The sequence below is a fragment of the Pyrus communis genome, chromosome 7, assembly GCF_963583255.1.
Source record: "Pyrus communis chromosome 7, drPyrComm1.1, whole genome shotgun sequence".
In the NCBI taxonomy this organism is placed as follows: Eukaryota; Viridiplantae; Streptophyta; class Magnoliopsida; order Rosales; family Rosaceae; genus Pyrus; species Pyrus communis.
Genome location: NC_084809.1, coordinates 22,410,007 through 22,420,583, shown reverse-complemented (window position 1 = coordinate 22,420,583; position 10,577 = coordinate 22,410,007).

Sequence of the window (10,577 nt, the reverse complement as noted above, 5' to 3'; positions counted from 1 at the left end):
CAAATTGTCACATCCCAGCCCAGGCCCCCACCGCATCCCAAGCTCGACTCCACCGTAGCATGATATTGTCCGCTTTGGGCCCCGACCACGCCCTCACGGTTTTGTTTCTGGGAACTCACACGAGAACTTTCCAGTGGGTCACCCAAGCTAGTGAGCTCCCAAAAGGCCTCGTGCTAGGTAGAGATGGGAATATACATATAACGCTTACGAGATCCTCTCCCTTGGACGATGTGGGATCTAACATAATTATTTAAAACAAAGTTTCGAAAAGGTTGATTTTGGAATTTAAAATAATAAAAACGAATTTAAATAAAAGTAATTAAATAATTGACAAAATAAAGATAGCAAAAGAAAAAGGTTTTTGAAAACAATTTAGACACTGGAGTTATGCTGTCACCATTAACAATCTTATGCAATTTTGCCAATTACTTATGAATTCCCACATACATGCTTTGAAGGTTAGGTTTTCCTAATGCATATTTTCCTTGTGATGTTCAAGCAAAAACGTATATCTAACATGCAACCCGTCCGTGATGTTCATATCAAATATAAACATGCAAGACTCATTAAGCTTTGTGAAAACCGTTTGAAAAACCATGCAACCCTTAAGAGCATGATGTTCGCCTTAAGTGAACTTACAATTACTAATCACTAGAAGCCCTTCTCAATTTTAGGGTGATGTTCCAACAGAAATTGCATCGAATTACTTGTCTAAAAACCCTAATGGTCGCGAATCATTAAGACAATTAGATAGTTTAATCGTGGTAATTAATAATTCAAAGTAAGCATGCATCAATTCATAAGAAAATTAATAAAATTACATATTCATGCTAAGGCTCGTGGCTTCGCCCTAGCAAAGGAACTTAGTTATGAATAATCATAAAACAAAATATTATTAAGCACGTGGCAAGAAAACACCTTGAATATAAACTTCCAAAGCTCTCTAAAGTAGTGCGCATGTTCTCCTCTCTTTTTCTTCTCCTAATGGCTAAATATCTTTGTTTATACTACTACAAATTAAAACCCTCATAGAAAAGGTTTTCTAAAAACTAGGAATTACATTCCTATTCTGACTAGGAAATCTGCCCATCAAACAAATAGCCACGTTTCTGGAATTTCAGGCTCCAAAACAGGCCCAAAACAACTCAAACCAAATATTAGGACCTCCTCTTCATGTTCCAAGAAGAGCCTAGGTCCAAAATCCTTCATCTTCCAGCCCAAAAGTCACAAATAAGCTCTACAGCCCAATCTGCCAACTTTGCGCGCTGGGCATAAATTAATTCACCATGATTAGCTGCTTCGGGATAAAATTATAAAATTTTGACACAACCTTCTTAACAGATTCATGAACCCGTTCCAATTGGATTCACTCAAAAATTCCACCGTTTGATTACTTTATGCTCAAAACAAGTTCGCATGTCCTACATTAAAAACATATAACAAAGTATCAAAATCTCACCAAAGTAATAACCAAAATATACCAAGACTAGGGAATAATATATAGTATAAAAGTGCCTCATCAGAATGCAGTCAGCCCTTATCTCCATTAGAGCTAGTTGACAAATGCATATTAAACCTGTTCGCACAAAGCTAAGCTTAGCCCTTCATTGGAGCTTTCAATCTAAGCCTTAGGCCATCTCCAACAGAAGGGTCTAGAGGGCCAAAAATAGCCCTGAAACCGTCTTCAACTGAGGGCCAGGCCAAATGGCTCGTGTACCCCATTGGACAAAAAAGGGCCAAAGGGCCAACTGGCCCTTCCCAAATGAGCCAGTTAGCCGACCCCAGGCCAAGCTAAAAATTTTGAATCTCAACGGCTAGCTGACATTAGCTAGTCGTTATTTATGAATATATATAATTTTTTTTTTATTTTACCTTTTTTTTTGGCCAAAAATTTAAAAAGAATATTTAATTAAGGCCCGGAAAGGTGATTGGTTCTATGTGAGAATGTTGCTTTTATAAGCATGTTTGATTGCTCAAACCTCTCCCACAACCAATGTGGGACAAATATAATGGGTGCCACACATGCAAGCTTTTGCTTTCTCAATTCTCTCCCGATGTGGGACAAATATAATGGTTGCCCCAAATATAAGCTTCCTATTAGAGATGGTAAATGTGCATTTATACATGTAACTATCTCAAACTAAGTTGTACTAGTAATTGGACACTTAAATTAAAAAATTAATTTAACATAGAACTGTTAACCGCCGCAAGTAAACATGAAAACAGTGTCAATTACTACGACGAAGTTAGTGTTTTCACACTTTATTTTAAATATTTAATTATATTACATTTAATTTAAGTTGTTGTAGTTTTTAAATTTAAATAATAAATTAAGTTTGGCCCTATGGCCGTTTGGCCCTCGGTTGGAGATGGTTTTTTGTGACAGGGTTAAAAGGAGCCCTATGGCCCTTTGTCCTTCGGTTGGAGATGGTAAGAAATATAACCCTGCACTGTTCATTAAAATATTAATTTCTTGTAGGGCCTGATAGGAGCATATTCATGCGACTTAAATGGCTTGTTCTCGTGCATTTACGTTATGTTTCTCTCGTTATTTTAGTCCTTTATGCTTCTTTTGTGTGTTTTCAGGTTCTAAGGGCCTAGGGAGCAAGAAAGTGCATTTTGAGGCCATTTGGAGCATTTTTGGGCATGGATTGGATAGCTTATCCATGGAGCCAAGAGGATGGACGAATTTGAAGGCCTTGTATTCACTTTGGACATAAAACAAAGGGCCTAGCCCATTCTCTCTTATTCTCTCCCTTATAGCCATGCAAAGAACCATCCATTCCATCAAAAACAATCCATCAATTCACATGCAAAACCACCATTAACACACATGCACCCAAACAAAGCCAACCTAGCTAACCCTACATGCATTCTTTATTCACTCTTCATCATTGCATTCATTCTCCAAACACTTTCATTAATTAAAACACATTTGCACATCCACTCATTCTTTCCCCAAAGCCGTGCATTCCCAATCCCTTTCCAACATTTCACATGCATTTCCACCTTGGTCATGCTTTCCCATTTCATTATTCATTCACTTTGCATTCATTCAATCAACCCACATGCACTTTAATCATTCAAACATGTTGCCACATAATCATTCACCCTATCCATTCTTTGTCACAAAACAATGTCACATACACTCATCATCACACAACCTAGCTAACCCTACATGCATTATTTATTAACTCTTCATCATGCATCAACATTTTAAATCATCAAAAACCAACCCATTGCCGTGCATAATCTCTCATCATTTCAGCCACATTTCTAACTCACATGCATCACATTCATTTCCAAACAACAATCACTTCAAATGCCATGCATTCACATGCATTTACACCACCAAAAACCCCTTTGCCGTGGGCTTTCAATGCCTTTCCAGCTTTCCCTTTTATTTTCCAGCTTTCATTCTTCATCATTGCAGCCATTCCACATGCAATTCTTCATCATTGCACCACAAATCTTCCCATACATTCAAATGCCATGCATTCACATGCATTTCCAGCAAGAAAACACCTAACCCGTGCAAACACACCCCATTTCCAGCTTTCACATGTTGTCCTAGCTGTTTTTCCATCATTCCTCCACACAAACACCTTAAACAAACAGCCATATACATCTCCACTCCTCCTATAAATACCCTTGCATTCCCATCATTCAAAATCATCTCATTTCATACACAACACACCACAAACACTTCCATTCCTTCTCTTTGCCGTGAGTTCCCTTGTAATCCAAAAACCATTTTTCCATTCCCCTTCCACTTCTCCACCACTCCTTTTCCATTCCACACTTCCATCCCCCAAACCAATTATCCCTAGACCTTATGCTACAATAAAGAGGAAGAGAAGAGGGCCTAAAGGTTCATACAATTCAAGTTTGAGTTGTTAGAATGTTTAGGCGTTTCTTTGATTTCAATGTTTAATTTCAATTCTCTTTGTTTTGTATGAGGAACTAAACCCCCCTTTAGCTAGGGGGTGATTCGAAATTATGTTTATGTTTGTAATATGATTTGATTACTTTTAATTACGTTTCATAAATTGTGAATTCAATTTGTTTAACTGTTTGATTGATAACCTATTTATGTATGTTTATTAAGAATGAACGCTTAATTTTCATGCATGAATTTGACGCTAGAATATAAGTGAGTTTCACGTAATAGTTATGAACTTATATTCACAAGTAGTGGAGGTTGCTTATAAACAATCGCGTTAAACAAATTCTTGGCATAACTTTCATGCAATCATAGTAACGAATGCCTCGTCAACACTTATAGTTTTCATGATGCTTAATGATTCTTGCTTGTATCTCTATTATGCAATTCATGTAGGGAACTTGTGAGGAATGCTTTGGGTTGTCGTATGCAATCGTCCAATTCATTAACTTAAGGAAAACTTGACGGTTAATTTAAGCGGACCTAATTAACCCGGGGTGTTGAGAATTCATGGTTTATTGAAATGCAATTGGAAATCATTTTATTATGCAAGTGTAACATGTATGGAGATGAACCCCTTAGCTAGCCATACCATCCATTCATTTCCGTCAATTTCATATTTACAATTTGTTTTCTTTACAATCTATCCATTTTAGTTTAAATTCGTCCAAAATCAATCCCCCCATATTTCGTTTAAGTCTTAGTCTTAATCTTTCTTATTTTTAGTTTTGAATTCTTCGAGTTTAGTATAGTGTTTTAGTTTGTGTTTTTACGTTTTTGAGTCAAATCCAAGTGATTAACAATCCCTCCTAATCCCCGGTCCAGAACGATCCCTACTTATACTTATACTACAATTGTCAAAAAGAGGGTTTAATTTGTGTGTGTATAATTCTCGCATCAGGGCCAGAGGGCTAAAATAAGCCCTTTGAGGCGTCTCCAATCGAGGGCTGGCCAGAGGGTTCGTTTTAGCCCTCTGGCCCTCCAAGATATTAATATTTTAATGAACAGTACAGAGCCATATTTGCTTTTGTCTCCAATCGAGAGCCAAAGGGTCAGAGGGCTCGTTTTAACCCTGTCACAAAAAACTGTCTCCAACTGAGGGCCAAAGGGCCATAGGGTCAAACATAATTTATTATTTAAAAACTACAACTTAAATGTTGTTTAAGTTTCATGTTGTTAAATGTTTTTTTATGAAGTATAATTTTTATGTTCGTTAATGTTATTTAATATTTTTTTTATGTAGTATAATTTTTATGTTCGTTAATGTTATTTAATGTTGTTTCATGTTACTTAGTTTAATTTAATGTTGCATAATGGCTTAGGAAGTTATAGAAAAAAATAGAATTAGAAAAAATATATATGAAACAAATTTTTTGAAATAGAATTTATAGGAAAAAAAATAGAATTTAAAATAAAATGAAACAATTTTTGTGAAATAGAAGTTATAGGAAAAAAATGGAATTTAAAAAAAAAAGAATATGAAACAAATTTTGTAAAATAAAATTTATAGGAAAAAAATGGAATTTAAAAAAAAAATATGAAACAAATTTTGTAAAATAAAAGTTATAGGAAAAAAATGGAATTTAAAAAAATTATATGAAACAAATTTTGTTAAATAAAAGTTATAGGAAAAAAATAGAATTTAAAAAAAAAAATAAAAAATAGAAGTTATAGGAAAAATTTTGTAAATAAAAAATTATAATAAAACGGTAATAAAAAAATAAAAAATCAAAGCATTCAATTGACAGTAATACATTTATATTAAGTAGGATTTCCATTTTTTCTGGCCAGCCCCGGGCTGGTTGCATGCAACCAACCCTCCAACCCTTTGGCCCTTTCAGATTCCGTGGGGCCTTCTCAGATTCCACGAGCCCTCTAGCCTAGCGATCGGTTGGAGATGGTTTTCGAGCTATTTTCGGCCCTCTGGCCCTCTGGACCCTTCGGTTGGAGATGGCCTGACGAACCTTTAGTTGGAGATGGCCTTACACTTCTCAAAAACTATCACTTAACGTAACTAGCGGTTACACTTTAAAAAGAAACTAGCCGTTGGCTTTCTTAGTTTAGCTGCTGCATTCCTTCTCGATCAACTTTGGTATAGCATCCAACAATTAGTATAGTTTCATGATATGCGTATTTTTTATTCTTTAAATTTCAACTTTTGCATTTTGTATTACATCAATGTTAGGACCGTAGGAGTGTTCATTTAATCATTATTGTACCCAAAATTATGATCATAATACTCAGATAAATGTTGAATTAGTTGAAAGCATTGTACATGATTTATTTTGATCGCTTATTTTTAATCCCCTTTGCTGGATTCTGTTTTTTCTTTCTTTTCATGTTGCTGCAATAATCGCATTTGCAGCTATATGCTTCTGCTAAACGAAATAAATGGTGACCATAGAAAGGCAAATGAAGACACCATCGGTTGAAAAATAATGGTTACATCTTCTAGAGATTGATTTCAAGCAATGCATCTTACAGTTGAGTTAGAAATTCAAGGCAATGGACGTTACAGTTTCAAAAGCAAACCATAACGACATAATTGTGTACTCAATTTCTCACATCAAGCAGACATTGTAATAGTCCAGGAGGTATACCCAAACAGGTGTAATTCTGTTCGTAATTCAATTCATTTGGGAATGAGATCATGAACGTTTTAATAACGAATATGTTTTACTGCACAAATATCCATATCCTATGAGGTGGCATTTCTCTTCCCATTGTTGGAAGAAGTGTCAAGTTCGAAACCCCTTTCCCCATTGATAAAAATAAGCGTATGAGTTTAGTACGTAGTTATCAAATATACAGAAGCATATATATGTACTTAACTTCAGGTCTGCATAGAATATTATGCTAAGCTTGAGAAACACAACAGTTGTGTAAAAATATTCCTCCAAAGCAAAATTGGTGGGGTTTCGGAATGTGCCTGCTCTGCCAAGATATGGATTTTCTCCTCTTTAAGGCTACCAGTTATTGAGTTCCTTTCTAGATTCTCTCAAAATGTAGCTAGAAACTCGATAGCATGAGTAAAGGTTAAGGCCTAAACCTTTTACGTTTAGCACAGTCTATCCCTAACTCCCTAGCTATCTCCCTACACCCTCCACCCAACTTAACAAAAATGAAGGGAATGAAATTACTCACATGCTTATTATTCATATTATATGCACTCGTGCCTTTCAAGCTCGGCTCTCCTGAGATTCTTTGAGTTAGAACATGAGGTTGTACAAGGACAAGGAATTCATGTTAAGAATAAGAAATTAAACCCTCTTATTATTTTAACTGAATTATCTTTCAAACCACCAAATAATGTTACGGTGAATATTCTATAGTATTGAGGCATACTGGTGTGGGTGGCTCAATCAAGCTGTATAGAGAAAAACATGAAACGGATTATTCAAGGAAGAGCCTGTTGAATTTAAGAACTCAGAGAGGAAAGTTTAGTAAAGAGAGAGAAAGAGAATTGTAGAGAGAGAGTGAAAAATATATCAAATGATTCTTATTCATTCAATAGAGCAATACAATGGTATTTATACATAAATATCCTATCCCAATCTATGTGCCAGCTCAGCATAATATATCTAACTAATCACAGACATTCCAAGCTTAACAACCAAGTAAATGAAACTAATCTGGTGATGGTTGTGATGTATTGCTGTTACTCTTAACACACCCCCTCAAGCTGAGGGAAGGAGATCGAACTGAGAGCTTGTAAGTAAGAGCAGCAAATCGATCAACAGCTAAAGGCTTGGTAAAAATGTCTACAATTTGGAGAAGGGAAGCAACATGTTGAACACCAATATGACCAAGTAAAACCTTCTCCCGAATATAGTGATAGTCAATTTCAACATGCTTAGTGCGAGCATGAAAAACTGGATTGAAAGCAAGAGCAATGGCACTTTTGTTATCACAGTAGATGACTGGTTTTTGTAACAGAGGGAAGGATATGTCGTGCATAATCTTGCACACCCATGTAAGCTCAGTAGCAGTATGAGCAAGAGATCTGTACTCAGCCTCGGTGGATGACCGAGCCACTGTGGCTTGTTTCTTAGCACTCCAGGAGATGAGATTAGAGCCTAAGAACACACAATACCCACTAGTGGACCTTCTATCCACAGGGCAACCTGCCCAATCTGCATCAGACCAAGCAGTGAGAAATTGAGGTCCTTTAGTAAACCAAAGACCTGAATCCACAGTGCCCTTGAGGTATCGCAGTATACGTTTGACTGCCTGCAAGTGAATTGTTCGTGGAGAGTGCATATATTGGCAAACCTGGTTGACAGCAAATGCTAAATCAGGCCGGGTCCAAGTAAGATATTGTAAGGCACCAACTGTGGACCTATAGGAGGTGGGATCAGAGAGAAGAGTGCCAGAATGATCTAGCTTGGCAGTAGACACGGGTGTGGCACAAGGTTTAGCACCAAGCATATCTGTCTTCTTGAGTAAGTCTAAAGCATACTTAGTCTGATGCAGCAACAAGCCCTGGTCAGATTTGTGGACTTCAATACCCAAAAAATAATGGATATCTCCCAGATCCTTCACAGGGAACAAGATTTGCAGGTTGGATATGATTGATCTGCACTCAGTAGAAGAACTACCAGTGATGATTATATCATCAACATAAACCAAGATAAAGGTAATGGAAGTGTCTCTTTTAATAAAGAGACTAGGATCAGAGTAGGAAGGCCGAAACCCCAGAGAGAGAAGAGCATGGTAGAAAGCCTCATACCAAGCTCTAGGAGCCTGTTTAAGACCATAGAGAGATTTTCGAAGTTTACACACATGATGAGGTTTGGAAGAATCCACAAAACCAGGAGGTTGGATCATATAAACATCTTCCTTTAAGTGACCATGAAGAAACGCATTACTGACATCCAATTGATGAACAAACCAATCATAAGTGACTGCAATGGAGAGTAGGATTCTAATGGTAGTAGGTTTAGCAACAGGACTAAAGGTATCTGAGAAATCCAAGCCTTCCTGTTGATGAAAGCCTTTAGCCACAAGGCGGGCTTTGTACCTTTCAATGGTACCATCAGGTTTGTGCTTGACTTTGAAGACCCACTTGCAGCCTACAAGGTTGTAGTTGGAATTATGAGGAACTAACTCCCAAGTACCAGTGGACTGTAAAGCTTGAAACTCAGATTGCATAGCTTCCATCCAGTGAGAAGACTTAGAAGCTTGGAGAAAGGTGGAGGGAGTAGGAGGTAAAGTGGTAAGAGAATCAACCGTGGAAGGAAGAGTGTGTTTGGTGGCTGTGAACACTTTGGGTTTATGGATACCTGCCTTTGCTCGTGTAAGCATAGAATAAGTGTTGACAGGGACTGGTGGTAGTTGTTGAGGTAGAGAACTAGGAGACTCTGCAGGACTGAAAGATTCTGGATGAGGAGGTATGGACTCGAGAACAGGAGAAGATAAAGTGTTTTGCTCAAGAGTGGGAAATATGGGTGAAGAAGGGGCATTGCTACATTGTGAGGCATCTGCAGGGGAAGGATGTAGCACAAGATGGGACATTGGCAAAGACAGATTGAGAGACATAGGAGTGGGAGAATGATGAGGCACACACGGGCTGGAAAATGAGGCTTGAGAAGACAAAAATTTGTAAGGAAAGCAAGATTCATCAAACACCACATGTCTGGAGATGTAGAGTCTATTAGAGATAGGATCCCAACACCTATAGCCACTGTGATTCAAGCTATAGCCCAGAAACACGCACTGCTTGCTTTTGAAATCCAGCTTGTCTCTTGAATATGGTTGCAACCATGGATAACAAGCACAACCAAACGTCTTCAGGGTATGATATTTAGGAGAAGCATGGAATAAGAGTTCCCAAGGACTGACTGTAGATGACTGAGAAGGTAACCGATTAATGAGATAGATAGCAATCTGAAAAGCTTCAACCCAAAACTGTGCAGGTAGATCACTCTGAGATAACAAGGTTCTGCCCATTTCAACAACATGACGATGTTTTCTCTCTGCACACCCGTTTTGCTCAGGAGTGTGGGGACAACTCAACTGATGAGTAATGCCTTGATCATTAAAAAAACTTTGGAGGGACTTATTCAGGAATTCACCCCCTGAATCAGACCGTAGACTTTGAACTTTGAGATCAAGCAGAGTCTGAATTTTTAAAATAAAAGTCTTGAGAGTAGAGAAGACATCAGACTTGAAATGTAAAGGATAGAGCCAACCATATTTGGTAAAATCATCCACTATTATTATATAGAATCGGTAACCAGTACAGGAAGGTGTAGGAGAGGGACCCCATACATCTGTGTGAAGCAATTGAAGTGGCCGAGAGGAAGTACAAGGTAAAGTGGAGAATGATAGTCGAGAAGCCTTCCCTAGTTGACAGGCAGTACATACTGAAAGACTATTAACAGAACCAATTACAGGGAGATGATTCTTATTCACAACAGAATGTAAAATCCCACCAGAAGGGTGTCCAAGCCTACGATGCCAAATGTGGATGTCAGCCTTAGCAATCATCAGTGCAGTTGGGGAGATTGCAATTCCAGAGACACCATTTGAAGCATTCCAGTAGAAGGGGTACAAGCCTCCTTCACTGGGGCCCTGGAAGAGCATCTTCCCAGTGCTTAGATCCTTGACATAGAACCCAAACGGATCAAAGGTC